This window comes from Pinus tabuliformis, chromosome 3_2, assembly GCF_031772625.1.
Source record: "Pinus tabuliformis cultivar Carrire ecotype Pingquan chromosome 3_2, CPIR1, whole genome shotgun sequence".
NCBI lineage: Eukaryota > Viridiplantae > Streptophyta > Pinopsida > Pinales > Pinaceae > Pinus > Pinus tabuliformis.
Genome location: NC_142302.1, coordinates 232,587,530 through 232,596,327, shown reverse-complemented (window position 1 = coordinate 232,596,327; position 8,798 = coordinate 232,587,530).

Below are 8,798 nucleotides of genomic sequence, written 5' to 3'. Positions count from 1 at the left end.
TCACCGTGTAGCACTGCCCAAGAGTGGGCACATAGACCTGCACCTTGCTGCGCCTTTCTACACCTTCGCACTTCCCCTTCGATGTAAAGCGAGCTCGTTTGAGTGATGTTCGATGCCCTTCGTTGATGCCCAATGCTCCAACTCTCCGCTATGTTTATATGGGTGGTTCGGCGAGTCAAGCTGCCCAACTGACTCATCCACTGCATGAATCGACGCCCTCACTTCATTGCTAACTCGCCTATCTTTGTTGGTCAGCCAACAATCCTTCACTTGAGTTGCCAATTACATGAGGTCAGCCTGTGGGTGTCACCAACTCGTCCCCGCGCTATAAGTTAACCTTTGCTAAGCCATCCACATGCATTTTACAAGTGTTCCTTCACACGCCTTGGCCTCAGCTCATCGCACTTCGCACGGTGGTTGTGACTCGGATCGCAGGTCCTTACATCCTCCTCCACCTGAAGTCATTGTCGTCCTCGACAATAAGTCATCCCGATAACCATCCTGCCACCAAGACCATCATCTCATCTGTCTCGTCCTCGGTCATGATACCCACCAGTCCATACACTCCAAACATACCTGCAACATATGTAAAACAACTGTCTCCATCATGTGTCATCCCCATCCTGTGAACTGTTGTCTGATACTCCAACATAATGCCAACATCTCTCTGCACACTTCCAGACCTCATGATCTGAACTAGTCAGGTGATCAGTCCAACTGTCACGCTCAAACCATAAGAATGCACATCCTTATGTGTCATGGCGGAAAAATTCGTTTGTGCGGACACAACTGACCTCCCTAGGAGTCTAAACTCTCTAGCGACAAACAAGACAAAATGGAGTGATCTTTCTCTAAATATACCTTTTAAAACATGAAAACTACAAGTGTTTAGGCTTACCTTATTCCAAAACGCTGTTGTTGTAGTCCGTCTTTGCCGATCCGGATGAGCTCCTCCTTCACATCAATTCCTGCAACCACAAACAATCAAACAATTACCAAGCACTTGCATCTCATATAATAAAACATATATTCAACATGCAGACCAAGGAACACATGAAATAACTCATTAACACAAGCTATTGAGAAAAATGAACCAGTTTGTATTAATAACGAAACAAAGAAACTCTTACAACCTGGCCTTGGTGTTGTGCAAGTTCCTCCCAGGGTCCATCAAGGGTTTTCCTCTACTTTGACAAAGCTCACCCACTTCCAAGTAGAATCAAGCAAAGACAATCTCTCCTCACAAGGTTCTAAATGGGAGTCCTAATTCCTGCAGCATTTACCCAAAGAAAATGTATAGCTTCAACCTCTCCTCCCTCTGGCTCAATGCCTTTATTTATAGTGCTGTAAAGAGGTTATTCAGGTCCACCATCAATGGGATAATCCCCCTCTTTGGGTGGGATAGCTCCCTTATTGATGGGATAAGTTCCTCCTTAATAGGGATACATGAACCAACTGGAGGCGCATCCATTTCATCAAACCGACCTCTAGAAAGTTCTAGAAGTAACCACAAGTAACTTTTTTAAGATGAAACTTGCGCATTTTGCCTTTTACAGAAGGACGCACCTGTCCCTTAACATACAGAGCGTCCAAGGATGCAGCCTTTGTGAACATTGTGAGCGTCCCCGCAGGTAAGGCTTGAGAGAACCTGCGTCCCCAGAGATAAACACATTTTTTACAAGACTTTCTCTCTTCTTTGAGTTCAAGAGTGGTAATAAAGTTTCTTCTGAGACAAAAGGTAACAAATAGGTTCATTCTTCTCTCTTTTCCCCCACCATTTCTGGCAAGTACCTCTTTATTTTTAACAAGCTTGAGGAGGATAACATATGCTTGATTATAAGCTCATCCTTCGGACGAGTCCAACCTAGTTTAAATTCGAACCCTAGGAAGGAGTGGTTCGTTCCTGTTTGTAATTGAACAGGTCCTTTACTGTGAAATTTTAACGAGCCCAGTATAGGAGAAACTCGGCGTTTTTCAATTTTAGAGAGTCTGAAAAACTTAAGAAGACTCCAAGTTGAACTTTTTCGTAGATTTGTGTCCCTCAAGCCCGAAAAAGTATAAAATAATACCTGGGGGAACCGCTTGATCTTGTGACCAAGGAGTACTTTCATAATTAGTGCCACTGACCTGAAAAGTAAAAAGCGATCAAGGACACGTCGTTTTATTTCCGTATCGAGTTTGAAACGACAAAAACCCGGAAATCTTTTCCTGATTTTGCGGTCAGAAAAGAGCTAAAAGGGGACCGTCTTTTAATTCCGTTTTAATGAGTGTAAAAGAAACGCTCGGCGATCTTTTCATGTTTTAGGAGTCAGAAAAGGGCTTAAAAGATGACTCTGAGGTTTCACTTTTTCGTAAGTTTTAACGAGTTCGAAAAAGGGATAAAAATGTACTCAAGGTTTGCACTTTTTCGTAAGTTTTAATGAGTTAGAAAAAGGGATAAAAATGTACTCATATGGCCGACTTTCAATTTAATTTACGAGCAGGAAAAGACGGAAAGAACTCGGCATTTTCATTTGTTTTACGAGAATGAAAGATAGCAAAATAATCTCGGTATTTTCATGAGTTTAACGAGTCTTGAAAATAACTGAAATTGACTCGAGATAGGTTTCATTTTTACAAAAGCTTGAAACAGACAAAAACTATGCTTCAAAGTAGTTTCATTTTTACACAAGCTTGAAACAGAGAGAAAACTGTGCTTGATGCCCCCTAAGCATTATTGCTAGAGCGCATGCCCCCCAGCTTCATTTCATTCAACTAAGTACAAGTTGGATGGAATGAAGGCTCATGAACAAGATCGTTTGAAAGATCCGACCTAAAACTGTAAGAAAATTATGCAAAAACTGAAATAACTAACCTAAATATAACTTAACATCTATGAGATCTAGTCAAACTCTCGACTCAAATAGAGGAGGATTTGTTTCATTTTTTAACGAGCTTGACACAGGAAAATAACTATGCTCGGCTTCAGTTTCATGTTTACGCAAGCTTGAAACGAAACTATGCTTGTTATAAGTTCGCATGCCCCCAGCTTAATGACGCAAAACGAGGTACATGCCCCCCAAGCTTCATTGCATTCAATGAGGTGGATGGAATGAAGCTTTACTTTCAAGATCTTAGAAAGACTTGTAGGAGCTGTTTCATTTTTTAATGAGGTTGACACAGGAAAAGAACTATCCTCAAAACCCTTGTTTCATTTTTTAAACGAGCTTGACACAAGATAAGGAACTATGCTCATAACTACTCTACAATCTACCTAACAAAGAACTATACCCTAAAAACCTTGATTCATTTTTTAATGAGCTTGACACAAGACAAGGAACTATGCTCTAAAAACCTTGATTCATTTTTTAATGAGCTTGACACAAGACAAAGAACTATGCTCTAAAATCCTTGTTTCATTATTTAATGAGCTTGACACAAGACAAGGAACTATGCTCATGACTACTCTACAATCTACCTACTTAACCTACCCTTGTTTCATTTTTTAACGAGCTTGACACAAGACAAGGAACTATGCTCAAAAAATTCGCATGCCCCCAGCATAATGATGCAAAGCGAGGTACATGCCCCCCAGGCTTCATTGCATCCAACCGGCTGGATGAAATGAAGGCTTACTTTCAATATTTAACTTGAAAAGGGAGTTGTTTCATTTTTAAGGAGGTTGACACAAGAGAAGAACTATCCTCATACCTGATTCATTTTTTAACGAGGTTGACTCAAGAAAAAACTATCCTCGTTCCTGATTCATTTTTTAACGAGGTTGACTCAGTAAAAAGAACTATCCTCAAAACCCTACTTTCTAACTGTCTATATAACCTAAAATCTACCTGATTCATTTTTAAATGAGGTTGACTCAGTAAAAGAACTATCCTCATCAACTGATTCATTTTTTAACGAGGTTGACACAGTAAAAGGAACTTTCCTCGGAAATCCTTGATTCATTTTTTAACGAGCTTGACACAAGACAAGGAACTATGCTCAACAAGTTCGCATGCCCCCAGCATAATGATGCAAAACAAGGTACATGCCCCCCAGGCTTCATTGCATTCAACTAGATGGATGAAAGGAATGAAGGTTTACTTTCAATATTTAACTTGAAAAGGGAGTTGTTTCATTTTTAAGGAGGTTGACACAAGAAAAGAACTATCCTCATACCTGATTCATTTTTTAATGAGGTTGACTCAGTAACAGGAACTATCCTCAAAACTACTCTCTACAGTCTACCTAACGAAAACTCTACTCTAAAAACCTTGATTCATTTTTTAACGAGCTTGACACAAGACAAGGAACTATGCTCATGACTCCTTGTTTCTTTTTTTAACGAGCTTGACACAAGACAAGGAACTATGCTCTTGACTCCTTGTTTCTTTTTTTAACGAGCTTCACACAATACAAGGAACTATGCTCTAAAATCCTTGTTTCTTTTTTTAATGAGCTTGACACAAGACAAGGAACTATGCTCATGACTACTCTCTACAATCTACCTACTTAACCTACCCTTGTTTCATTTTTTAACGAGCTTGACACAAGACAAGGAACTATGCTCAAAAAATTCGCATGCCCCCAGCATAATGATGCAAAGCGAGGTACATGCCCCCCAGGCTTCATTGCATTCAACCGGCTGGATGAAATGAAGGTTTACTTTCAATATTTAACTTGAAAAGGGAGTTGTTTCATTTTTTAAGGAGGTTGACACAAGAAAAGAACTATCCTCATACCTGATTCATTTTTTAACGAGGTTGACTCAGTAACAGGAACTATCCTCATACCTGATTCATTTTTTAACGAGGTTGACTCAGTAACAGGAACTATCCTCAAAACCATACTGTCTACAATCTACCTACATATCCTAAAATCTACCTGATTCATTTTTTAATGAGGTTGACTCAGTAAAAGAACTATCCTCATGCTAGCCTATTTCATTTTTTAACGAGGTTGATACAGGGAAAAAACTATCCTCGCACACACTGATTCATTTTTTAACGAGGTTGACACAGTAAAAGGAACTTTCCTCACACACCCTGTTTCATTTTTTAACGAGGTTGAGACGGGAACAAACTATCCTCGCACACACTGATTCATTTTTAAACGAGGTTGACACAGTAAAAGGAACTTTCCTCGTGACAGCCTATTTCATTTTTTAACGAGGTTGGAATAGGAAAAGAAACTATCCTCGCTAATCCTACTTTCCTATATAACCTACTATCTACCTGATTCATTTTTTAATGAGGTTGACTCAGTAACAGGAACTTTCCTCATAACATCCAATTTCATTTTTTAACGAGGTTGAGAAAGGAACAAACTATCCTCGTGACATCCAATTTCATTTTTTAATGAGGTTGAGAGAGGAACAAACTATCCTCGTACTCACTGATTCATTTTTTAATGAGGTTGACACAGTAAAAGGAACTTTCCTCACGCTATCTGATTCATTTTTTAATGAGGTTGACACAGTAAAAGGAACTTTCCTCAGTAACATTGATCATGGCTTCCAACTTGAAGAAAGACATGTCAATGGACACACCTTGATCATGGCTTCCAAGAGGTCTTCATCAGAAGGAAGAATACTTCTCTGGAAGGAACACATGTCAAGGGACTCTAAAGGGATAAGAACATCGTGTTCAAATAATCCCATAGAGTTTTCCATGTCAATTACCGGATCTAAATCAACAGTGAGAGGCTCACTTACATCGGTAACTGAAAACATGGGACCGGTTGCCACATAATTAACCCGTGGCAGGGCAGATACCACTTTAGAATCAGGAACATTTAGGGGAGTCATATTATTGGTAGTTGAAACAAGACTAGGGAATGAAAGCTGATCTACAGTCACAATATTGCCATTGTGAGGGAAAGACATCACGCGAAAGAGTGTCGATACGACAGCTTTCATTGCATAAACATAGTCTCGCCCAAGGAGTAAATTGAAATCCAAGGGACCTCGAACTACCATAAGATCAATACAGACAGTTTTACCTTCCAAGGTAATAGAAAACTTAGGAAGGATCCCTAAAGGTTCACTAATGGTTCTGTTAAAAGCTTTCAGATTCTGCGTAATAGGCGCAAGCTGAGGGGAACCCAAAGCTTTCCAAACAGTTGAGGATAAAATACTAACAGAAGCACCCTCATCTACCTGAGTACGATGTATGTCCCTACCACCAGCCTTGACAATGATTTGGAAAGGGATGGAGGAAGGAAGACGAGGTTCTGTCAGTCTATTCCAATCAAAGGAAAAGACCTCAGTGCTTGGAGGGGGTTCTGTAGAAACAGGTGAAATGCCCCCCGGCATAGAAGAATCTGAAGTAACAAGAAGAACCTGAGCGGTATGAAGTTCACTTTCTAAATGGAAAGTGGGATCGACCGAATGTGAAATTGAATCGACCACTTGATCAACTAATGGATCATCAACCTGAGTGACATGAGTTTCACTCTCCAATGGGAGAGTGTGATCGACTGTACTTGAATTTAGATCAATCACTCCGTCAGTTGACGGTAGGTTGGGAGAAAGTTTACGGTAACCAGTTGGAAATTCTTGCTGTGGAACAGTAAGGTTTTCCAACAATGTTGAGGCTTCATCCATGTGAGGGCAAATGTGAGTTTGATGACTCCCTTTGCATAACTTACAAGGAAACCTAACTTTACCCTTTTTCCCAGGAACCTGACTATCACTGGTTGATGGATCAATGGAAAGTTGATGAGATTTTTCTGACCATACTTCCAAGACCTTTGGAATACCAGGACAATTGACAAGGAAGTGGTCACCCTTACAAAGCCTGCAAGGGTATTTGGGTTTACGATGCATGTCGGAATTTTCCTCAACACAACTAACACTTACAGCCATGGTTGGTTGGTTGACTTCTTTCTTATCTTGCTTCTTCTTCTTCTTCTTCTTCTTCCCTTTCTTCTTCTTCTTAGCCTCCTGGTTACTAACATCAAGGCTTTTACCAGGCGAAGAGGAAGAAATGGAGGAAGAAAGATTAGGCGAAGAAGGTAAAGGGTCAACAGAAGGTTGGTGATGTTGAGATGGTGAACTCTGTTGAGGTGAAGCATCCGGTTGAGATGGAACAATTGGAGTATTTTGGGCCAACGAAGTTGAAAATAACCATATCGGTAAACCTATTGTAAATCCAGGTAATGACAAAGTAGCCATATAAGGAGGACCAACATTTCCAAAGTAAGGAAAAGTACTAGGATTCTCATTAGGAGGGGTTCCTAGGTTGATAAATTCCGGAACATTTGCCATTATATTCAACTTCAGTGAATTTTATTAACAATTTAAAACTAAAATTAACAATTCACAATTCACACTTAACAACTAAAATTCACAATTCACACCTATGGTCTCTAAAAGTAAAAACAAACAAATTAACACGCGCTATCAAATCTAGGAGTCAAACCACACACAAACAGTAAGCTCTACGGACCGAAAACACTAGTTGGTGATGAAGCCCAACCTCGCAGAATTCAGTACAGAAATGGCGGGTGGAACAGTTACCCCGGCAACCTGCTTAATGAATAGACCGGCACAAGTTCCTCCACTTTAACCGTCTCGAAGTGAAGTGAACCCCCCGGAAAATCCAAGTGAGTATAACCGACGTCTGCTCCAGGTACAGTGGGACCTTCCCTCCACCGTCACCTCGGTAGAACCCTAAAGATTATGGTCACTAAGGTCACCAACAATAACAAATACACCTGGGGGAACAGTCTAAACTCCGACAGCACGCAAGGGCAGAGTAGCAAGCTCAATCCCCTTACCGGCTCCTTGACAACAATCCAAGGTTTACCGATAAGTGACCCCTGGCTCCTCGACAATGGTTAATCCGAGGTTTACCGTTTGTAATACGTACTGTCTGGCGTCGTTCCCAACGAGGGGGGAATGATCCCCTCACTGGTTCGGACACGAGCTCGTGCTTCTCCTTTAAGAGGAGCTTTCCCAGAGTGCAATTGAAACAATTGGATTTATTCTACTCAAGATAAACTATCTGTTTGGTTTTGTAGTCTTGGAGAGTTAAGTACTCACCTACTCCAAGACCCTAGCCTAAGCTATGTTGGTGTTTCAGAGCCCTAGAAATGTAAAAATTACTAGATGAATTTTAATTAAGCGCTGTGTTATTAAGGCTGTTATTACTCAAATGGGTAAATGGAGATGAAACCAATGGTGTTATGACCCGACTCAACTGAATGCAATCAAATATGATAATGCAATCCTTTCAATTCGATGAATCCTAACTAGAGTAAGGAGAGAGTTTCCATTCACTTCCAACAATGCAAAAAATTGATCATTAAGAGAAAATTTAACAAATTCTCTAATGCACTAATTTCATCAAGAAAAACTAATGCAAATCAATTCCAAACCAATTTTTATTTTTATTTTTGTGTAAATTCAAATCAAAGAAAGCTGATCTAAATCTACGATTGATTTTTCAGAATGTAAACTATGCAATTGTAATCTATGCACAATTCACATGAAAAGTATGCAAATGTAATCTATGCACATTTTTCATTCATATTCTGAAACTGAGAACTCTAATTATGCAAATGTGATCTATGCAAGAGAATTCTCAAACACAAGATGATTCTAATGTAATCTAAGAACCAATCAAGTGCAAGTCGAGAAAATTGGGTGAGAGTTCCAAAGATCAAAACATAAAAACACTCAAAGGCGATTAACACTCATACACAATTTAGCCCCCCCCCGGCGAATGAGGGGAATTTTTTTTGCAAAAACAAAAGCAAAAAGATGCAAAATTGTGAAAAGACTGAGAGAAACCTCCAAGTAATGACCAAAGGAAATCAAA